The 24547-nt window shown below is 42.9% G+C and overlaps 1 protein-coding gene across 1 annotated transcript in view; it reads left to right on the plus strand.

Moving 5' to 3' along the window:
* LOC112814854 (T-cell surface glycoprotein CD1a-like) overlaps positions 1-24314 on the plus strand; it is a 46923-nt gene extending 22609 nt beyond the window's left edge. The window contains exons 5-7 of the transcript XR_012376863.1: positions 20771-20822; positions 21498-21764; positions 23781-24314. The gene's annotated coding sequence lies outside the window, so the exon portion shown is untranslated. The remainder of the gene's footprint in view (positions 1-20770; positions 20823-21497; positions 21765-23780) is intronic.
* Positions 24315-24547: the final 233 nt, after the last annotated feature.

The raw sequence follows: 24547 nt of genomic DNA on the forward strand, positions 1-24547 counted from the left end.
CTTTCTCTCTCTCTCTCTCTCTTTCTTTCTTTTCTTTCTTTCTTTCTCTCTCTCTCTTTCTTTCTTTCTTTTCTTTCTTTCTTTCGTTCTTTCTTTTGTTCTTTCTTTCTTTCTCTCTCTCTCTCTCTCTCTCTCTTTCTTTTCTTTCTTTCTTTCTTTCATTCTTTCTTTCTTTCTCTCTCTCTCTCTCTCTCTTTCTTTCTTTCTTCTCTTTTTAAATTTTATTATGTTATGTTAGTCACCATACAATACATCACTTGTTTTTTATGTAGTGATCCACGATCCATTGTTTGCGTATAACACCCAGTGCTCCCTGCAGTACATGCCCTCCTTAATACCCATCACCGGGCTAACCCATCCCCCCCCCCCTCCCCTCTAAAACCCTCAGATTGTTTCTCAGAGTCCATAGTCTCTCATGGTTCATCTCTCCCTCTAATTCCCCCTCCTCATTTTTCCCTTCCTTCTCCTAATGTCCTCCAAGCTATTCCTTATGTTCCACAAATAAGTGAAACCATATGTTAACTGACTTTCTCTGCTTGACTTATTTCACTGAGCATAATCTCCTCTAGTCCCATCCATGTTGATGTAAAATTTGGGTATTCATCATTTCTGATGGCTGAGTAATATTCCATTGTATATATGGACCACATCTTCTTGATCCATTCATCTGTTGAAGGGCATCTCGGCTCCTTCCACAGTTTGGCTATTGTGGACATTGCTGCTCTGAACATTGGGGTGCATATGGCCCTTCTTTTCACTACATCTGTGTCTTTGGGGTAAGTACCCAGGAGTGCAATTGCTGGGTCATAGGGTAGCTCTATTTTTAATTTTTTGAGGAACATCCACACTGTTTTCCAAAGTGGCTGGACCAACTTGCATTCCTACCAACAGTGTAAGAGGGTTCCCCTTTCTCCACAACCTCTCCAACATTTGTTGTTTCTTGCCTTGTCCGTTTTTGCCATTCTAACTGGTGTAAGGTGGTATCTCAATGTGGTTTTGATTTGAATTTCCCTGATGGCTAATGATGATGAATATTTTTTCATGTGTCTGTTAGCCATTTGTATGTCTTCTTCAGAGAAGTGTCTTTTCATATCTTCTGCCCACTTTTTGACTTGATTATTTGTTTTTTGGGTGTTGAGTTTGAGAAATTCTTTATACATCTTGGATACCAGCCCTTTATCTGTAGTGTCATGTGCAAATGTCTTCTCCCATTCTGTGGGTTGCCTCTTTGTTTTGTTGATTGTTTCCTTTGCTACGCAGAAACTTTTTATCTTGATGAAGTCCCAAAAGTTCATTTTTGCTTTTGTTTCACTAGCTTTTGGAGATGTATCTTGAAAGAAGTTGCTGTGGCCGATGTCAAAGAGGTTACTGCCTATGTTCTCCTCTAGGATTTTGATGGATTCCTGTCTCACATTGAGGTCTTTCACCAATTTGAGTTTATCTTTGTGTATGGTGTTAGAGAATGGTCGAGTTTCATTCTTCTGCATGTGGCTGTCCAATTTTCCCAGCACTGTTTATTGAAGAGACTGTCTATTTTCCATTGCATGTTTTTTCCTGCTTTGTCAAAGATTATTTGACCATAGAATTGAGGGTCCATATCTGGGTTCTCTATTCTGTTCCATTGGTCTATATGTCTGTTTTTGTGCCAGTACCATGCTGTCTTGGTGATCACAGCTTTTTAATATAGCTTGAAATCCAGTAACGTGATGCCCCCAGCTTTGTTTTTCTTTTTCAACATTTCCTTGGTGATTCGGAATCTTTTCTGATTCCATACAAATTTTAGGATTGTTTGTTCCAGCACTTTGAAAAATGTCATTGGAATTTTGATCGGGATGGCATTGAAGGTATAAATTACTCAGGGCAGCATAAACATTTTAACAATGTTTATTCTTCTGATCCATGAGCATGGAATATTTTCCATCTTTTTGTGTCTTCTTCAATTTCTTTCACGAGTGTTCTGTAGTTCCTAGAGTATAGATCCTTTACCTCTTTGGTTAGGTTTATTCCGAGGTATCTTATGGTTTTTGGTGCTATTATAAATGAAATCGTTTCTCTAATTTCTCTTTGTACAGTTGTGTTGTTAGTGTATAAGAAAGCAACGGATTTCTGTGCATTGATTTTGTATCCTGCCACATTACTGAATTGCTGTATGAGTTCTAGTAATTTGGGGATGGAGTCTTTTGGGTTTTCCACATAAAGTATCATGTCGTCTGCGAAAAGAGAGAGTTTGACTTCTTCTTTGCCAATTTGAATACCTTTTATTTCTTTTTGTTGTCTGATTGCTGTTGCTAGGACTTCTAGTACTATGTTGAATGATAGTGGCAAGAGTGGGCATCCTTGACGTGTTCCTCATCTTAAGGGAAAGGCTCTCAGCTTTTCCCCATTGAGGATGATATTTGCTGTGGGATTTTTATAGATGGATTTTATGAACTTGAGGAATGTTCCCTCTATCCCTATACTCTGAAGAGTTTTAATCAGGAAAGGATGTTGTATTTTGTCAAATGCTTTTTCTGCATCAATTGAGAGGACCATATGGTTCTTCTCCCTCCTCTTATTAATGTGTTCTATCACATTGATTGATTTGTGAATGTTGAACCACCCTTGCATCTGGGGATAAATCCCACTTGGTCGTGGTGGATGATCCTTTTAATGTATTGTTGGATCCTATTAGGTAAGATTTTGTTATCCATATTCATCAGGGATATCAGTCTGAAATTCTCCTTTTTGATGGGATCTTTGCCTGGTTTGGGGTTAAGGTAATGCTGGCCTCATAGGATGAGTTTGGAAGTTTTCCTTCTGTTTCTACTTTTTGAAACAGCTTCAGTAGAATAGGTATTATTTCTTCTTTGAATGTTTGGTAGAATTCTCCAGGGAATCCATCAGGCCCTGGCTCTTGTTTTTTGGGAGGTTTTTGATCACTGCTTCAATCTCGTTTCTGGTTATTGGACTATTCAGGTTGTCAATTTCTTCCTGTTTCAGTCTTGGCAGCTTATAGGTTTCCAGGAAGGCCTCCATTTCATCCAGATTATTCAGTTTATTGGAATATAGTTGTTGATAATAATTTCTAATAATTGTTTCTATTTCCTTGGTGTTAGTCATGATCTCTCCCCTTTCATTCATAATTTTATTAATTTGGGTCCTTTCTCTTTTCTTTTGGATAAGTCTGGCCAATGGTTTATTGATCTTATTAATTCTTTCAAAGAAACAACTTCTAATTTCGTTGATCTGATCTACTGTGTTTCTGTTTTCTAAGTCATTGATTTCTGCTCTAATTTTAATTATTTCTCTTCTAATGCATGGCTTAGGCTTTGTTGCTTTTTCTCTAGTTCTTCAAGGTGTAGAGTTAGTTGGTGAATTTGGGATTCTTCTATTTTTTTGAGTGAGGCTGGGATGGTATGTATTTCCCCCTTAGGACCGCCTTTGCAGTATCCCAGAGGTTTTGGACCGATGTGTTTTCATTCTCGTTGATTTCCATGAATTGTTTAAGTTCTTCTTTGATTTCCTGGTTGACCCAAACATTCTTGAGCAGAGTGGTCTTTAGCTTCCAAGTGTTTCAATTTTTGCCAAATTTTTTCTTGTGATTGAGTTCCAGTTTTAAAGCATTGTGGTCTGAGAATATGCAGGGAATAATCTCAATCTTTTGGTATTGGTTGAGACCTGATTTGTGACCCAGTATGTGGTCTATTCTGGAGAAAGTTACATGTGTGCTTGAGAAAAATGAGTATTCTGTTGTTTTAGAGTGGAATGTTCTGTATATATCTATGAGGTCCATCTGGTCCAGTGTGTCATTCAAAGCTCTTATTTCTTTGTTGATTTTCTGCTTAGATGATCTGTCCATTGCTGAGAGGGAGTATTGAGGTCTCCTACATTAACGTATTGTTATCAATATGACTCTTTATTTTGGTTAACAGTTGGCTTATGTAGATGGCTGCTCCCTTGTTGGGGGCATAGATATTTACAATTGTTTGATCTTCTTGTTGGATAGACCCTTAAAGGATGAATAGTGTCCTTCTGTGTCGCTAATTACAGACTTTAGCTTAAAATCTAATTTGTCTGATATAAGAACTGTTACCCCAGCTTTCTTTTGAGGTCCACTGGCATGGAAGATGGATCTCCATCCCTTCACTTTCAGTCTGGATGTATCTTTAGGTTCAAAATGAGTCTCTTGTAGACAGCATATGGATGGGTCCTGTCTTTTTATCCAATCTGCAACCCTGTGCCGTTTTATGGGAGCATTTAGGCCATTCTCATTGAGAGTGATTATTGAAAGATATGAATTAATTGTCATCATGTTGCCTGTGAAGACGTTGTTTTTATAGATTGTCCCTGTAAATTTCTGTTCTCTATCACCCTTGGGGTCTTTCTCCTTTTATAGAACCCCCCTTAAATATTTCTTGCAGGGCCGACTTAGTGGTCACATATTCTTTTAGTTTCTGCCAGTCTTGGAAGCTCTGCATCTCTCCATCCATTCTAAATGACAGCCTTGCCGGATAAAGTATTCTTGGGTGCATGTTCTTCTCGTTTAGTACCCTGAATATGTCTTGCCAGGCCTTTCTGGCTTGCCAGGTCTCTGTGGATAGGTCTGAGATTATTCTGATGTTCCTCCCTCTGTATGTAAGGAATCTCTTCCCCCTAACTGCCCTTAAGTTGGTTTCCTTGGTTCTAAGATTTGCAAGTTTTACTATTACATGCCAGTGTGTTGGCCTGTTTTCCTTGATCTTGGGGGGGGTCTTCTCTGCTTCTAGAACACGAATGTTTGTTTCATTCCCCAGATTGTGGAAGTTTTCAGCTACGATTTTCTCAAATACATCTTCTAGTCCTCTCTCTCTCTCTCTCCACTCCCTCCATGATTCCAATAATTCTGACATTGGAATGCTCATGGTGTCACTTATTTTCTGATTCTATTTTCATGGATTCTGAGTTGTTTTTCCCTGGCCTCCTCTTTTCCTTTTTTATCTTTTATATTGTCTTCCAGGTCACTTATTTGTTCTTCTGCCTCACTTACCCTAGCTGTTAGAATATCTAGATTGGAATGGATCTCATTGATAGCATTTTAAAGTTCTGCCAATTCGGCTTTCATTTCTGCCCTTAGAGACTCTGTGTTGCCATTAATTGATTTCTCCATTCTAGCCATTTTCTTCACAATTGCTAGCCTGAATTCCATCTCCAACATCTTGGTTATATCTGCATCCATTTGTAAATCTGCAGCAATAAGTCATAATCTCTGAGTCTTTCTTATTTTGGGGGTTCCTCCTCCTAGTCATTCTATTGATGGTTGTTTGAGGGAATGTATAGAGTCCAAATTAGTGACCAGAACCCAAGCAAGATGCACCTGTTTTCTTGGGACCTTAGGGTTGCTGGCCTCTGCTTTTCCCAGCCTGTGTTCTGGGGGAGGGGCCTGCCACACTGTTATTCAGGCAAACTTGTTTGGGCAGAGTTGCCCTGCCCCCCTGTGGCAGGGGATGGGCTCAGCGGGAATCAGTTTTTGGGGCTTTTGTCCTCTGGCAGCTTGCCCTGGTGGCTTTCCGCATCTCTTCCAGGAGTCAGAGCAGAAGAGTCCATTTCCAACCCTCTGCCTCAGAGCAGAGATTGGAGTCTGTTCTTCAGTGAGCTCTCTAGGCCACACTGTCTCCGCTTCTGTCTGTGCTACTATAAACTGCAGCGTCCTGGGTGTGCGCCCCTCCGCAGCGCCCCCAGTCCTGCCTCCAGGTCGGGGCACATCTCTGCCCTTTGTGCTTCTAAAACTGCCAGCAGCTCCCAGTTCGCGGGCGGGACCCCGCTGCTCTGGGTTTCCACCCCGGGGGCTGCCCTAAAGTCCTTTCCCTGGTGCTACGGTCTGCAAGTCTGTGCCCCATCCCCAGTGCACGAGGCTGTTGCTCACCGGCGTGGTAGGATCCCCACGGCCAGGCACCCTCCCGCTGCCGTTTATCCTCCGATATCTGCTCACGGAATCAGGGCTCCCTGCTTCATACCTCAAAACCAACCACCTGCGATATTCTGCTTGTAGAGATCCAGATCTTCTTACATCTCAGGCTGGTTTCGTGGGTGCTTAGAGTGGTCTGGTAGACACCCAGCTCAATTCCAGGGACTTGTTGAAATAGGGTCCCCTACTCCTCCGCCATCTTTCCTTCTCCTCATGATTTTTTTTTAAACAGTTTCTTACCTAGCAATTAAGCATTCAAACATGTGATGAATGCTACATAAGAGATTAATTTTCATGATTTGCTTCAGTAGAAGTTTTCTTGACCAATTCTGCATTTTCCTTCCAAAATTCTCCACACCCTCACTGGAGGCACTGCAGGTAAGGACATTTGTATTCAGGTGCAGCTCCCTGCATGCCCCATGTGCACCAGGCTCCCGTGGTTCTTCAGGCTCTCCTCTCTGAGAAGTTGTTGGAAGACTTTCCTCAGGAAGACCTTCATTCATGTCACGTTACAGGCTCTGCTGCACCTGTTAGAGCCCTCGAGGGTCCACATGTCCTGTGGTGTCTCCCAACCTTCGTCTCTGGGAGGCTGGAAAGCTGCACACTATCTATAGGTCCAAAGTTCCTTTATCATCATACTCCAGTGATGCCAAAAACAGCAGCAATAACAAAACCAAAGCATCAGAAAAGTGAAGGCAGACACACAGACCCACAGAAGGGACTGGATCCCCAGTAACCCTGGGCTCCCCAGTTCCATCAGCTAATATATTCTTTATGTGGTTTCAGCACAAGGTGGATTTCTGGCCTTGAAGCTCCCCTTTGATGGTTGTGGACGTGGCCCCAGGGGAACACCAGGCTAATGTCTCTCTTTTTGCAACATTCTTCCTCATTTCCCTTTTGTTTTCCCTCAATTCTTGAAAATAATCTTTATTCCTTTTCTTGCCTATTTGCTTTATTCTTCATGTGTCCTTATCTTGTGACACTCTTACCCTGTCTTGCCTGTTAACCCTGACATCTGGAGCAACCGCTGTCCTGGCTATTTTCATGGATTTCTAACAACACTGGTCAGGAATTGAGGTGCTGGGTCCTCTGCTGGCTAAGTGACTGGCAAATATTTATGCTCCAGGGTTTTCCTAGAGATGGAAATTCAAGCAGCTTCAGCATGTAATAAACCAGGAAGTGTTATGGCAATGACAGTTAAATATTGAAAATGCAAGAAATTTTCCATGGACTTCTTCCTGACACAATATGTTCGTTCATTCATTCATTCTTCACTTATTCAGCTTTTCCTATTTGTGTGGTAAACATAGTCTATGAGCGTGGTTTCAACAGGTATGAGAAGCAGCTCTGTGTCCAGATCTTTAAGACAGCAGGAATAATCTCTTCCTCCAAGCTGTTCCTTTTTTCATGTCTACATTAAATCACCCAGAATCAAACTTCAGAACTCTTCAATAAAAAAATTCAACCACATATATATGAATATCTAATTGGCTTTATCAGATGATCCATGAATCAGGAGACTCCCCATCTGACACACAGGGGAGCTCTCAGAGGAGTTGTACAAAATGGAAAGGTTTGTAGAGGGAGTTGGGGCCAGGGAGTTAGTAGCAAAAGAGCATTGTTCCAGGAGTCAGGCCTGTTTTTTTGGGGGGAGGGGGCAGAAAGCAAAGGGTTTTATCACACACATGACATCATCTGCCTGTAGGGGATAGAGAGGACCCAGGTGACAGACTCACCTGTGCTGCTGGAAAGAAAAAGTGCCTGCTTGACTCGTTAAGGCCAAATTTCTGGGGGAGGTTGAAACTGTACTTAGATTGGGTATGAAGCTCCAGTGTGAAACCCCAGTGTGGGAACTGGGTCTACGTGACACCATTTTGGGCCTGTGATTTTCTTTTTCTAAGAGGAATACCCTCAGGGGAAAGTATCTTCAGACTTTTGCCCCTCCATCAGCAGAGCTGCTGGCTAACCTGCTTGGGACAGAGCGTGGAGCACTAGCTCTGTTCTGGTCCAGTGTCATCCTCATCCATGTTCTTTGTTTTTCAGTTTTGGGATTGGGCCTTCTAAGGGTTCCCATCTTTCCCTTGGCAGATGCAACCTCTTAGTCTAGGACAGGAGGTTGTATTATTCTCCTTCCTCCACTGGCCCTTCCCCCCAGCTGCAGTGTGGCTTCACCTGTGCCCTGAGGCAGTGGGGGTCCTTGCCCTACCCACACCTCATGAAGGCTTCTTTCTGTGTGGGAGATGGTGGCCTTCCTGACCTTCTCAGGCAGCAGCTGCTCTCCGGCCTCAGGCTTGCACTAGGAGAGAGAAGTTCTCTGGTCTGTATCCTACACTCCAGTCTGTTAGGAGCCCCTGATGAGGTTGATGGAAAAAAGCCTAGAAATACAATGAATTTCCTGAGTCTGTGACTCTCAGGGGCTCCAGGTACCCATTCTAGGCTTCAGTCATTCCTTAACAATTTTACCTGAATTCTTCTTTCTGACTGTAGAGCATCTGGTATCTGTCCCAGGTAAGCAAGAGTTTGCATACTGTGAAGTGACCTGATCAGGTGGAGGACTGTGGCTCAGGTGGTGAAAGAATTAACCAAAAACAGAGCAAAGGACTTAGAAGTTTATTGAATTCACTGCAAGGGAGCAGCAGGCAGGACAGGAGGTCTAAGACTGTCTGCCAGGAGGCAGTGGTGGGGGCTGTAGTTAAGGGGGAAGATGAGCAGGTATGGGAACTTAAGGAATTTTTTTTTTTGGTACCTGTGTCCGGGTGTAAGTAACCCACTGGTCAGCTGGGGCCTAAGGATATTTTGAGGTGAGTTGTCTAATGGACCTGTTTGTATTCAGCTGGGGGCAGGGGGTCACTGTGGGCCCTTCCTCCTGACTCAGGTTTCTTTGCTCAAGTTGGTTGACTACAAGTAGCCTCTACATTCCCCTAACACATTGACAGTGACAAATCTTTGCCATTTGGGTGGAGATCTCATCTTCAGATGCTTTTTCCTGCTGAATGAAGGGTGTAGAGAGTTCCCTACCAAACTTCTCAGTCTGTCAGGGCTTCTGTGCAGTGTAGACCAGAGCATGGTATTATACTAATATGCTGATAGGCTATTTGAATGACATTCCTTGGTGGTCAGGTCCATGGGATTAGGAGGAGGGGATTCCCTGATGGTATGGGCTGGAAAACTTATTGAACTATATCATTCTTATATGGAACTGTTGGATTCTAGGAGAGCAATTTTAACAAAGAGACTAAATAGAGGGGGACCAATAACTAAGAGTATGAGTATTGAGGCCAGGGTCCCTAAGAAGGAAAGAATCCAGGAGAGCCATGACCAGGTTTCTTCCCAGGAAAACCATCCTTATGTTGCAAAGTCCTGGAGGGAGATAGCCAATGAAGGTTAGGATGAGAATGACAAGGATAATCCCCAAAGAGGTGATGATTGTAATGTGAGAGCAGGACATCAAGGTGGAGGCAGTTCCAGGTGTGTTATGATTTCTAATCAGGTAAATTCTGAGAGGTCACCCTGAAGGAAAATGTTGAGAATGAAGTCTTGGAATTGGGAAGGAAAACTCCTGACAATTTGAGGAGGAAAGTATTTAGGGAGTTTTTTAAAAAATATAATATCATAAAGTGATTGAATGTGAGAGAGTGGAGACTGGCAATGGACCAGATTCGTGGGCCCCTAGGCCTCTGTGTGTGCATCCCCCAAAACTCCTTTGAGAACAGGTGTAGATCTCCAATTGGCCCACAGCTGTACTTTGTAGAGGGCTCAGAGAACAAAAACGCCAGCAGGGGGCAGTCAATCTCAAAAAGACAAAGTTTGTACATTTCTCATTATGTTCCTTTAGAGAAATTGAGTTGGGCAATCAGGTAAAACAGGAAAGGAGTGGGTAAAGGTATTGTTACCCTCTCCCCCCAAGAAATTAAAGGGGAAGTGAAATGTCCACTCTTTGGGTACCCATCTATGTGGGTTAGGAAGGTCTAGGACTGAAAGGTAACACTGAGTATTTGATAACAGAGGAATAAGTAACTCCCGTATATAGTAGAAATTCCATTGTGTCTCATGCCTCATCCAACATTACCCAAGGCTCTGCTGTAGTGATGGAGAATATGTGAGCCTGCACAGCCTTTGGGCCCTGTCAGTCAAAAGGAAAGGAGATCATCCTCCCTTGTTCCTTTGGGCTCCTCATAATCAAGGTACAGAGCTAAGGGTAGCAGCATGTTGCCTGGAGTGTCCTCGGTCTGAGGCCAGCGATTACCTGGTACAGCCTGGGCTGGGGCTTTGGGACTGGGATGACCCTCTTGCACATGGGAAGGAGGGGCAGTCCCATTTTCAATGCCCTGGTTGTTTTCATGACAAACAAAGCCCTGACAGAGGGGGCATTAGACACTCCTGGGCCAGAAACCCTGATTGGCAACAACATACACAGGCTTGGGTACTCCTGGGACACAGCAAGGCTTAGTGGCTTTGTACCTTTAATGGCTGTTGCCCCTGGGTAGATCCAGAGAAGGGCAAGAAGCTGGCAATAGCTGTAGCCATATACTGGGCCTGCCCTTTGTCTCTCTGTTCCCTTTTAGCACTCAGGGCTACCTCTCAATTATTAAAGACCTTGAGCCGTATGCAAAAATGTGGGGACAGGGTTCTGAGGTCTCTGATGGAGCTTCTGAAACTTTTGTCTGATATCAGGGGAGGCCTGGCTGATAAGGTGCATTGTTATATTGTCGTACCCTCCTGGCCCTCAGGATCTAGGGTGGTGTACTTTCTCAGGTCCAAGCTGAAGAAGAATGAAATTAGACAGGATTTTCATTTGGGCCTTGGGTTATTTCTTCAGGGTGTGCATAAATCAGTTTTTGAGACTGCTTTCTGCATACTCTCAATTAGGCAGTGTATCCTGTAATCCCAAATAATTCCAATAGGGTTTCCTGCCTGATAATGCCATCTAGGATTGGCTTTTGGGACCACCTATACCTACTCCAGAGCACAGTCATGGGTATGGGTGTGGGACTCATCAGCCCAGTTTTGAGCCAAAAACCAGATACAGGTTTTTTTCCTCATTCGTGCAGCACATGATAAAGATGATGTAAAAGTCCTGCCAGGTGAGATCAAAAACAATTATGAGGCTTTTGAATTCCTTAGTGAAGTGGGAAGGATTTTGGCTAAAGGAGCCAAGTTTTCTTTCTATCTGAGACAGATCAGACATTGGAAAGGGAATAGGGACCCTAATGGTCCTGGCATTCCCTTTCGCTACCTCATGGAGAAGCATGACATTTTGTGGAGAAACAGAAGTCGGGTCCTTAGGCTCATAGTGCCAGACTAGGTATAAGATGGGGAGAAGGGGCCTCGGTAGCATGGTGGCATGGTGGCAGCAATAGCAGGTGCGCCCTAGGGTGTAAGGAGGATCCAGAGGAGCCTCTGGGTGTTCAGAAGAAGTGGTAGGATGATGGGGTGGAATTATAGGGGTCTTCTAGAGTGTGCACAGCCTCAGATGGGCCATGAAATTGAGCAAGACACATTCTACAGTTTTTGTGGAGGCCAGAGTTTGGGATAATGCCATGAAGGCTTCCATATTTGAGACCTCCAATCACTTGAGGGTATTTCTGGCATAAGGTTTAAGCTGGAATATAGTATTATAAGAAAGAGTTCCATGGAGTGGCCTTTTGTCTTGAGCTGGGAGTTTGTACTGAGCCCAGGAAACATTACATAAAAAGATGAGATGTTGTTTCCATAGGACTTAGGGGTCAAATTTGATTCAGTTTTTAAAAATGCAGCCCAAGGGTGAGCCTGAAGGAATAGAGGGAGCTTGTGCCATAGTTGGGAAGACCATCAGCCGATTTTCAAAGGGCCATCATGCCACAGGGAATGGAGCCCCAACTCCTGATTGTGATTTCAGTCAGGACATTCCACTGACCTCATAAAGGACCTGACTGTATAAGGAGTGACTGACTCTACTATGGAGTCCCCCCAAGAAGAGTTTCATGGCAAGTAGCAATGGCTATTCTTGGTGGGAACCAAAAAATCCCTCACTCTTTGGGCAAGGGAGGTCTGGCTTGTTCCTCCTGGGGCTTCATATCTTTTCCAAGGAGTAAACTTGGCCAGAGGTCATCAATTCTCCAAGGAGTACTAGAATTTGTCTACTGATGGAAAGTCCCAAGAAATTACAGGAGAATCTGGGCAGGTCCCAGGGCCAGTCAAATCTCCACAGTAGTGCCACCAAATCTGGGAGGCCAATGACCAACCTGGTGGAGGCCAGTGACACAGGTACTGGAAGAATTCACCAAAGACTGAACAAAGAAGACAGAACTTTATTGAATACAATGTCAGGGAGCTCTGGGCAGGACAGCAAAAGAGTGACTGTCTGGGAAGATGCAGTAATGGGGGGCTGTAGTTGAGAGGGGAGGTGAGTAAGTATAAGAAACATATGGAATTTTCATTTTTTGGTACCTGTGTCTGGGTATAAATAACCCTTTGGTCAGCTAGGGCTTATGGATATTTTGAGGTGGGTCACCTAATGGGCCTGTTTTTATTCACCCAGGGGGTAGGGGTGCACTCTGGGCCCTTCTACCTTATTCAGATTTCCATTGCTCAGGTTGGTTGCCTACAAGTGGCCTCTACACATACCCTGTTTCCTGGGAGGAGTTTGTCCTTCTCTAGATTTTAGCTTCAGCTTTCTGATGCATTCAAAAAAAGTGATTTTGATTATCCAGTTTTTCATAATCTAAGTAGGGGAGTAGATCCTCTGCTTTTTATGTTCCAATCTTGACTTTCTAAAAAATTATTTCTTTCCTCTCATTAGACTGAGAATATTTCTGTTTACTGATCAACCAAGAAATAACAAGACAAATAGCCCAAACACATTTATGCAGATGATATAAAGCACAAATTTTTTCAAAATTTTTTATTGTTATGTTAATCACCATACATTACATCATTAGCTTTTGATGTAGTGTTCTATGATTCCTTGTTTGTGCATAACACCCAGTACTCCACGCAGAATGTGCCCTCTTTAATACCCATCACCAGGCTAACCCATCCCCCCATCCCCTCCCCTCTGGAACCCTCAGTTTGTTTTTCAGAGTCCATCGTCTCTCATGGTTCATCTCCCCCTCCGACTTACTCCCCTTCATTCTTCCCCTCCTGCTATCTTCTTCTTCTTTTTTTTCCTTAACATATATTGCATTATTTGTTTCAGAAGTACAGGTCTGTGATTCAACAGTCTTGCACAATTCACAGTGCTCACCATAGCACATACCCTGCCCAATGTCTATCACCCAGACACCCCCTCCCTCCCATCCCCCACCACTCCAGCAACACTCAGTTTGTTTCCTGAGATTAAGAATTCCTCATATCAGTGAGGTCCTATGATACATGTCTTTCTATGATTGATTTATTTCACTCAGCATAACACCCTCCAGTTCCATCCACGTCATTGCAAATGGCAAGATCTCATTTCTTTTGATGGCTGCATAATATTCCATTGTGTATATATACCACCTCTTCTTTATCCATTTATCTGTCAATGGACATCTTGACTCTTTCCACAGTTTGGCTATTGTGGACATTGCTGCTATAAACATTGGGATGTACGTACCCTTTTGGATCCCTACATTTGTATCTTTGTGGTAAATACCCAGTAGTGCAATTGCTGGATCGTATGGTAGCTCTATTTTCAACTAGCACAAACAAATATTTAAGAGCCTTTAACAGTTATGAACACCATGGAAGTAGAAGGTCAGTAGAAGGTCCACAGAGGCCAACTCTGTAAGACAAGCATGGAACATTCCAGCAGGAACAGTAAGAATACTGTTCTGGATACATGATTCCAGAACACTCTATTAACTCGACTTGCTACAAATTTCCACTGTTTTTTTTTTATTACAGGCAATGGGGGATTTGCAGTAGGACCCTCTGTGTGAACTTCATGATTATTAGCAGATGCTTGTATTGTATAGAAAACAGTGTAAGATTCTATTTCATCAAAACTGGTTATGACTAGTGTTTTCTGAAGCTTTATGGACATAAATGGACATAGATGTCCATAATTTTTAAGAATAATTGGATGCCTGAACCAAATTATTCAATCATTGAAAAATAATCATTGAGCACTTACCACTTTCCAGGCCCTCATTTGGATGTTGGGTATCCATTTTAAGAGGGATGTATATCTAACACCTGAATGCAACCAAAGAAGTCATGATTCTGAGTGGGCAAACATCAGATAAAGGTCCCTCTTAGAAAATATTATTTCAAGTAATTTATGTTATTAGGTACAGCCTGTACATTATAATAAAACTCAGTACACCAAGTTTTAGGGAAGATGGTGCCGTAGGAGGGCCCTAAGATCACCTCTTTGAACTAGATAACACCCACATCAGTGTAAATAACTCAGAAAATGACACAAAGACTGGCAGAACTAACTCTCCACAACTAAATGTAGAGAAGAGGCTGCATTGAACAGGCAGAATGGGTGGAATTGGGGTAGGGAGCTAAAGGGATGCACATGATGTCCACAGGTGGAAGGGACACAGCAGCCACAGAGAAGGGATAGAAACAAATTCACATCAGGGAGCACACTTCGGAAAGATGAATTCCCATAATATTTGGTTTTGCAAATCATGATTTTTGGAGTTCTTACCATCCATAGGGCTTAAAACCTGGAACATAAAAAAATCAGCAGGCTCAGCTCTGGGAGAGCTAGCAGGTTCAGGAGGAAACTGAGTCCCCATATGCTTAAAGAAACACCATAATAAAACAGAACCAAAGAGTTACAGCATAGAACCCAAAGTTTAAAGTATGCCTAGGGCATATCGGAGGGAGTGTAATTTTCTTCTCTCAGAGCATGCCCTATAAGGACAGAGATTGTTGGGGTTAGACTCCTCCAGGAATAAAGGAGCTGTCATGTGCGATTTCCCTCCATCTTCCCTGAGTGTAAGCACATAGACAATTGTGGAAACCCATGGAGAGCCAACACTCACCAACTCCTTTGGTATCAACATGCCACACACCCATGTTCCCTTGCAGGCATACTCCCTCCAGTCAGACCTTATGCTCCAGTTCCCCTCCCACAGCATACCTGTGCAAACCTTGTTAACAATGTATAGCCTGCCTCATGACAGTTCTGTGGATCTGCCCCCTCCAATTCAGACTGTCTGCATCTCAATGGGTGCAGGCCACTACAACAGCCAAGCTGTGGAAACTTTGCTAACACCATGCCACCCCCCTCCAGGCTCTTCTGAGGTTCTGCCCACTTCAATAGGATCTTGGCAGGAGCCCATCCAAAGTGGTGTCATGAATCTGATCATGCCCAAGCATTCCTGACAGAGGCCACTCTACTATACAACAAATCTTGCCCCGGGGAGAGGGAAAGATAACTCCACAGAACATTCTGACTGAGGCTCTAGAAGTGGGCTGGGGTGGACATCTGTTCTGATGCAGGGCCCTTCCATTAATGAAAGCTTCTCAGGGGACAACACAGGGAATGGGCCCTGCAGATCAGTGCTAGTCATCTCTGGGAAACACTTATTATGACATAAAAAGGACAAGGAGGCTGCTGAATGGCCCACTAAGAAGACAGGGACCAAACCCAAACCACACAAGCAGGGACAGCCATTGCAGATTGCTGGACTGAAGGAAAAATGGATCAGCTTCCACAGCAGACATGCAACACACATAGGAGATACCCCTGAGGTGTCAAGCTCTGGTGAACAGAGGACTCTGCACGGCAGGACATTACAGAACTTCTTCATCAGGCCACAACTTTCAAGTGCAGGAGATGTAGCTAACTTTCCTAACATAGAAAGAGAACAGAGACTTAAACAAAATGAGGACACAGAAGAATATGTTCCAAATGAAAGAACAGGACACAGTCTGAGAGCTAAGCAAAAAGGAGATAAGTAATATGCCTGATAGACAATTTGAAGTAAATGTCATAAAGTTACTCTCTAGACTTGAGAAAAGAGTAGAGGATTTCAGTGAGATCCTCAACAATGAGATAGAAAAGATAAACAATCAGTGATGAAGAACTAAATAACTGAAATTAAAAATACACTAGATGGAATGCATAAGAGAATAGAGGAACAGATCAGTGACCTGGAGGACAGGGTATAGGAAGCAATCGAGTTGAAGAGGAGAGAGAGGGAAAAATATGCAAAAGGGAATTAGACTTAGGGAACTCAGCAACACCATCAAGCATAAAAATATTTGCATTATACATCTCAGAAAGAGAAGAGAGAAAAGGGTGCAAAAAATTTTATTTGAAGAAATAATAGCTGAAAACTTCCCCAAACAGGTGAAGGAAACAGAAATCAAAAATCAAGAGGCACAATGAGCCCCCAACAAAATCAATGCAAGGAGGTCCACAGCATAATACATATTAATTAAAATGGCAAAAAGTAGTAGTGATGAAGGAGAATTTTAAAACCAGCAAAAGAAAAGAAGAAAGTTATATGAAAAGGAAACCCATAAAGCTATCAGCTGATTTTTCAGCAGAAATTTTGTAGACCAGAAGAAATATGGCATGATAAATTCAAAGTACTAAAAGGAAAATGTCCCTAGCAAAGAATACTCTACCCAGCAAGGCTATCATTCAGAATAGAAGGAGAGATAATAGTTTCCCAGACAAACTAATGTGAAAAGAATTACTGAACACTAACCCAACGCTACAAGATATGTTAGAGGGAAGTCTGAGTGGGAAAGAAAGGAAAGGGAAGACCAAAAGAAAGGAAGCAGAAAGGCAATAAAAACAAGGATATCCATAAAAATCAGTCAAGGGACTCATAAAAAAGAAGGATGCAAAGTATGACACAATATTTCAAAAACTTGGGGGTGGGGAGGAGTAAGATTGATTTCAGACTTAGTGACCTTAACTATTATAGACAGAAGCTCTTATATACAAAGTGAATGATAACAACAATTCAAAAATTAGTAATACATATGCAAAAATCAAGAGAAAAGAACACAAGTATGTCACTAAAGAAAGCCAATTAACCATGGGGGAATAGAGAACTACAAAAACAACCATAAAACAAGTAACAAAAAGACAGTAAGTATATTCCAAACAATAATTACATTGAATGTAAATGGACTAAATGCTTCAATCAAAAGACATAGGGTGAAGGGATGGATATAAAAGCAAGACATGTATATGTTGCCTACAAGGGACTCATTTCAGACGTAAAGACTCATGCAGATTCAAAGTGAAGGGATGGAAAATCATTTACCAAGCAAATGGATGTGAAATGAAAGCCAAGGTAGCAATACTTGTATTGGACAGGATAGACATTAACAGAAAGACTGTAACAAGAGGAAAAGAAGTACACTATATAATAATAAGGGGAACAATCCAACAGGAAGATATAACAAAGGTAAATATTTATGCAACCAACATGGGAGCACCCAAATACATAAAGCAGCTAATAACAAACATAAAGGAAATAATCAGTAGTAATGCAATAATAGTAGGGAACTTTAACACCCCACTTACGTGGATGGATCCAAGCAGAAAATCAAAAAGGAAACAGTGGCTTTTGAATGACACATTGGACTAGGTAGATCTAAATGATACATTCAGAACATTCCATCCCAAAACACCTGAATACACAAGCTTTTCAAGAGCACATGGATCATTCTCAAGAATAGATCTGATATTAGTCCACAAAACAAGTTTCATTGATTTCAAAAAGATCAATGTCATACCATGCATCTTTTATGACCACAACACTATGAAACTAGAAAGAAACCACAAGCAAAATCTGGAAAGAGCACAAATACATGGAAGTTAAATCATATGCTACTAAACCTTGAATGGGTCAACCATGAAATCAAAGAGGAAATAAAAAAAAAAAGCCATGGGCACAAACAAGAATGAAACACAATGGTCCAAAATCTTTGCTATGCAGCAAAAGCTGTTCTAAGAGGTACATTTAAAGCAATATAGGCACACCTCAAGAACAAGAACAATCTCAAATAAACAGCTGAACCATAAAACTAAAGGAGCTAGGAAAAGAAGAACAAATAAAACCCAAAATAGTAGGAGAAGGGAAATAATAAAAATTAGACTGGAAATAAATGATATAGAAACAAGAAAAAAACCCCAAAAAACGGATCATGAAACCAGGAGTAAGTTCTTAGAAAAGATCAACAAAATTGATAAAAATTTAGCCACTCTTCAAAAGAAAAAGGAGGGGGGAACTCAAACAAAACCAGAAATGAAAGAGGAGAAATAACAACTTACATCATAGAAATACAAAGGATTGTAAGAGAATATTATAAAAATTACATGCCAAGAAATTGGACAACCTACAGGAAATGGACAGATTCCCAGAAATATATAGCCTCCCAAAACTGAAATGGGAAAAAATAGAAAATTTGAACTGACTGATTACCAGCAATGAAATTGAATCAGTAATGAAAAAACTCCCCAAAATCAGAAGTCCTGGACCAGAAGGCTTCAAAGGTGGATTTTACCAAACATTTAAAGAAGAGTTAATACCAATTCTTCTCAAACTATTAAAATTAAAAGTGGAAGGAGTGCTTCTAGATTTATTCTATGAAGCCAGCAAATACTGGTACAAATACTCTGATACTAAAAGCAAATAAAGACAATACATAAAAAGAGAACTCAGGCCAGTAATTCTGATGAAAAGATGTAAAAATCCATAACAAAATATTAGCAAACCATATCCAACAATGCATTAAAAAAATCATTCATCACAATCAAGTGGAATTTATTCCTGAGATGCAAGTGTGATTCAATATTCATACATCAATCAACATGATATATGACAACAAGAGAACCACAATGAGATATCACCTCACACCTGTCACATTGGTTAATTTACAAAAGAAGAAAAAAAACCACAAGAAATAAATATTGAGGAAGAGGTCAAGAAAAAAGACACACTGCTGGTAGGAATGTAAATTGTCCAGCCACTGGGGAAAAGACTATGGAGGATCTTCAAAAAATCAAAAAAAGAATTACTGTATGATCCAGCAGATTTTACTACTGGATATTTTTTGCATTATTGGGTATTTACCCAAAGAATGTGAAAACACTAAAATGAAAAGAAACTAGCATCCCAATGTTTACTGCAGCATCATTTACTAAGTAGCCAACATATAGAAACAATGCAAGTGTCCACAGTTAGATGAATAAAAAGAAAAGATGTGGTATGTACATACAATGGAATATTACTAAGACATAAAAATAACAGATCTCTCCATTTGCAACAACATGGATGGAGCTAGAGAGCATAATGGTAAGTGATATAAGTCAGTCAGACAGAGACAAATACCATATGCTCTCATTCATATGTGGAATTTATGAAACAAAACAAAGGAACAAAGGAAAAAGTGACAAAGGGAAAAATAGACTCTTATCTACAGAGAACACATTGCTGGTTCCCAGAGGGGAGGTGGGTGGGGATGGGGGAAATGGGTGAGGGGGATTAGCAATGCATTATGTTCATGAACACTGACAATGTGTAGAATTGTTCAATCACTATATTGTACACCAGAAACCAATATAACACTATGTTCACTATAGTGGAATTAAAAAAAATAACCAAAGATAAACTAACTCAGCACACCAAAATGTATATTTTTGGTTTATGTGTTTTTCCAAGTAGACTCCTTGAATAAACTCCTTGAAGAAAATGATTGCACTGTGAACTCTGTATTTTCATCAGTGTAACACGATGTGCTTAGATCCAGGCAGGTGCTAAGTGACTGTCTGGTAAGTGAAATTATATTAATGCAAGTCAGACTGAGGGGGTATTCTTCAGACGTTTCAATGTCTTGTGGTGTCTGTGATGGCCACTGGTTGTCGCCTAAGAATAATGGGGGGCCGGTGGTTCCTGATACTGTTATGTAGGCAATCATGGGGGAATGTGGACAAGCAAATAGAGCAACTGTGAAAAAGGAACCCTTGGGACCAAAATGGTGCCTAGGGCCAGATCAAGTCCCTAAACCTTGCTTAACCCATAACCTAACTGCAGTTTCCACTTCCCCCAGAATATGTTCACCTGTAGTGAGGAACTCTCTGGTCAGCACCAGTGAGGTATTCCGTCACATGGGCCCTCTCCATCCCCCAGGGAGGGGAGGTCATCTGCAAATTAAAACCCCCTGCTCTCCCAATTCAGGAAGGTGACCTTCCCTGAAACATGACTTACTTTTTCTTTTGCTATCAGTTTCTTTCCTACAAAAACCTCCCATTTTTACCACTTCTAGGAGCTCCCCTCTACCTTGTCAGATGGGATGCTGCCTCATTCTTGAATCACTCAGTAAAATCAATTAGATATTCAAATATACCTGGTTGATTTTGTTTTTTAACACAAGCAGTGAGCAGTCAGAGATGTGAATGAGCTGGGGTGGGGGTGAGATAAGGAAGGAAATACATGGGGGGTGTCACAAAGGCAGGAGGGACAGCGTGACAGCAGGGTCCAGAGCTGGGTGCTGGGAGCCATGTGTTTTCATGGGTTACTGTCTGGATGAGAAGGAAAAGCACAAGAGGTGGGGTGACTATTTCATGCCACACAGGACTGGTTCTGTTGCAACTGAATTAGAGGATGGGGAGCAGAATGGAAGCTGATGACGGTGAGAAGCTGGAAGCCAGAAGGAGAGTCAGACCAGGGGGGGAGGTGAGAGTCTGAGTAGGTGTTCAGGGTTGAGGGAGGAGCACATTTGCATTGTCGCAGAGACTCAGGGAAGGCTGGTGTGTGGAGAAGGAAGTCAGAAGAGAGGTGCTGTGTGTGGGGTAGGTTTGCTAGAACTGACGTCAAAGACCGACTTTGTAAGAGAAAGAAAGAACATCTGCAAGTACAATGCTGTTCCTGCAACTTGTGTTGCTGGTGGTTCTCCTCCCAGGTGGTGACAGTGAAGAAGGTGAGAACTCCGGCCCTGCCCTGTGGGTGCACATGTGAGTGCGAATATGTGTGTGTGTGTGCCAATCTTTGTGTGATGTGTGTACATGTGCTTATGTGTCTGCATGTGTGCATGTGTGTGTAAGTATGTATGAGTTTGTGTGTATGTGGTGCAGGTGCCTTGTGTGCATCTCTGTGTGTGTCTGTGTTTGTGCAAGTCTGTGTATGTCATGTGTGTACATGTGCTTGTCTGTATGTATGTGTCTGTTTTAATATGTGTATGAGTTTGTACATGTGCATGTGTGTATGTGTATCTCTGTTTTTGTATACTTGTGTGTATATGCATGTGTATGTTCGCTTGTGTTAGAATGTGTAAATTTCCGTAAGTTTGTAGGATTGTGTATGCATATTTGTGCTCATATGCATCTGTGCACTTGTGGTATGTGTGTTCATGTGTATATTTATGTCTGCACTGGTGATGTGGGTTCCCCAGCACACACCTGGGGAGGGAGAGTGTCAGCCTGGTTCCCTCTTGGCGTCCTCGACTGCAGGGCTGTGTGCTTTTCTGAGGGTTGGGTACAAAGCGCAGGGCTCTGGGGCAGCACATGTCTCCTGGGACAACTAAGACTTCCCTGTCCTCTAGATTTTGGTTCCCAACCCTGGCACCTCCTTCTCCATTCTGTCTACTTCTCAATGCCCTCCTCTTCCAGTCTATCTGTTCTTTCCCACAGACTTCCAGTTGCCGATCTCCATCCGAATGATCCTGACCTCATCCTTTTACAACGATTCCTGGACACAAAATCAAGGCTCAGTTTGGCTGGATGAGCTGCAGACTCATGGCTGGCACAGCAAAACTGGTGCTTTCACTTACCTGCAGCCTTGGTCCAAGGGCAATTTCAGCAAAAAGGAGCTGAGGAAACAGAAAAAGTTCTTGTGTATATTCCCCACTGGATTTCCTCCAATATTTCATAACCATGTCAGCCAATGGCAGCTTGAATGTGAGTTCAGGTTCCTAAGGGCAGGTGGGATGGAAGTGGCAAGCATGTATGTCTCCTTGAGTTCCTCCTTCCTCTAGGAAAGAGCCTCCACAGGCTTCTAAAACTCATGTCTCCCCATCATAAAACTGAATTGCACCCAGTTGTGCAGGGGTAGAAGCCAGACTCTGATTCTTGAAAAGTTTCACATCTTTTGCTACTTCCCACTTCTCTCAGTGACCACAGGCTGTGCTCTCCTGTTTCCTACTAGCGTCTCCATGACCACCCCTTTCCTTGCCTCCAACCAGGTACCCTCTGCTCCCTCACCCTGTGACTGCCTCCTTGAACTGTACTTTTCTCCCCATTCAATTCCAGCAGCGATGTCTCTCTATGTGTTCCCTGTACCCAGTGCTCTCCCTTCACCCTAGATTCTTTTTACCTCAGCTCTCCCACTGAGCCCTTCCCTATTCTCTGCCCACAGCCCTCATGTCTCTCCTCCAACATTTATTCCTTCCTCAATCATTCACCTCTTCCTCTGCCTCCAGCGACCACCAATTCCCCTTTGTCTAAGCCTTCCCTCAAGCCAAAGTCTACTCATTCCCTCCAGTCCCCTGAACTTCTCCCTCTACTTCCACCATCATGGCTTCCACTCATCTCGTTTCATCTCTTTCACTTCTCCTGTTCTGTAACTCACAATTTCTCTTCCCAGATCCCTTTCGCGTACAGACAGTCAAAGGCCGTGAGTTGAATTTTGGGAAGGCATTAGAATGCTATCTGAGGATTGCTTATCAAGGATCAGATCTTGTGAACTTCCAGAACATGACATGGCGGCCATCTCCAGAGGGAGAAAGTAGGGCTCAGCAGATCTGCAAACTATTCAGTCAGTACCCCGTGTTTAATAAGATGTTACACATGCACATCAATGACATCCTCCCCTGTTTCTTCTTGGGTCTTCTTGTTGCAGGAAAAGCATATCGCCAGCGACAAGGCCAGTCTTGCTCCTTCCCTCCATAAGTCTCTATTGTGCAATTATACATTTGTAATGCTTCCTTTAAATTCAGGATAAGATGGAGACATTAGGGAGAGGGGATGGTGGTGACAGGTTTCTAGAGGTAGAAAGATGTCTCTATCTAAAGTGATGTGAAGATCTACCCTCTCAGTCTATGAATTCCTGTCCTGTCTCTGCAGTGAGGCCAGAGGCCTGGCTGTCCACTGGCCCCAGTCCCGGTCCCGGCCGTCTGCTGCTGGTGTGCCACGTTCGGGCTTCTACCCAAAGCCTGTGTGGGTGATGTGGATGAGGGGTGAGCAGGAGCAACAGGGCACCCAGTGAGGTGATCTCCTGCCTCATGCTGATGGGACATGGTATCTTCAGATGTCTTTGAATGTGAAAGCCAATGGGGCAGGTGGCCTGTCGTGCCGGGTGAGACACAGCAGTCTAGGAGGCCAGGACATGGACCTCTACTGGGGTGAGAAAGAGCTGGACCTGTTTGCAAAATGGGGTGGGTGGTCTTCCAACAGAGCAGGGGAATCAGATGAAAAACTGGGGATTCTAGGGACTCCAGACCACAAAGACTAAAATACTTAGCAATCCAAGAAATGGAAGAGCTGGGGGTGAAGGTCCTGCAAATGTGGGAGGATGTGGAGGGTTGGGTGAGGGCCCCATCTCTGAGAAGGGATGGGAGAAGAGAGAAGAGGAAGGGCAGTTGGTGAGGCAGAGGGCGACCAGAGCAAGGAGGACCAGGAAGGTGCAGTTCAATCTGGGTTGGATGGGAAATGACACCCTCTGTGCACTAAACCCACAAAGCAGCCCCACTCCATGGGCTTGGTCCTCCTGGCAGTGATAGTGCCCCTGGTGCTTCTGGCAGGTCTGGTGTTGTGGCTCTGGAAGCGCTGGTGAGTCTCTGGAGCCACCTCCCTGCTCTTTCCTACATGTCTCCCCATCTTTCAGTCTGTCCTTAGCCCTCCTGCTCCCAGTGACCTTCCTCCCTGTAGTCCTCACCTCCACCTGCTACAGAGTGACTCCTCCTCTGTTCCTCCCAGGAAAACACACTGGAGACAGCAGTGCAGTGTCATTCTTTGGAGTGAGATCCCAGCATCCCAGGCTCCAGGACTTACCTAAACCCATCTCAGTGGTGATGTCCTTGCAACTCTCTGTGTGAATTTTTTCTTTCAGTTCTGCTTAAGGATCAGTTGTCAATATAAGCTAAGTGTAATTTAGTGTTTTTTGTTGTTCTGATTTGGTCTAGAACTTAAATCTCAAATTTATCTCTGATGGAATGAGTCCCAGGACCTGCATGGGTCATCAGGCATCAAATGTCACTTCCTCCTGAGAGCCCTCCCTGATTCACAAGTAGAAGTAGTCTCTGCCTATTGAGAATTTCCACCACCTTTCCCTGAACTTTCATAAATCTATGCCTCACTTCCCACCTCTTGTTACCCCCAGTTATGACCCTTCTCCCTTCTAATTCTTAGGATTCTTGAGAACAAAGTCCATGTCTTTTTAATATTTGTATCCTTGGAAACATGTCTCATCTGCATGTAATATGTCCTCAATAAAAATCCGTGTTGAATATATGCCACATTTATAGCTTTTTCTTCTTTTTTTACTTCCTGACAAGTTTGTAGTAGTTGAGAGGTTTGATGCTCTTCTTGTTAAAATCTTGTCACCTGGCCAAGGGATTTCACACTCCTCTGGATCTTTGCTGATGACACTGAGCCCCTGAGAAGAAACACAGTTTTGCCTGTAACCATTCCGGTTATTTAACTACAGACACCTATAGGCATGGACCTATTGCCTGATTCTTGGG

The sequence above is a fragment of the Callorhinus ursinus genome, unplaced genomic scaffold (genome assembly GCF_003265705.2).
Source record: "Callorhinus ursinus isolate GAN/ISIS: 27379988/994484 unplaced genomic scaffold, GSC_fseal_2.0 scaffold88, whole genome shotgun sequence".
Taxonomy (NCBI): domain Eukaryota; kingdom Metazoa; phylum Chordata; class Mammalia; order Carnivora; family Otariidae; genus Callorhinus; species Callorhinus ursinus.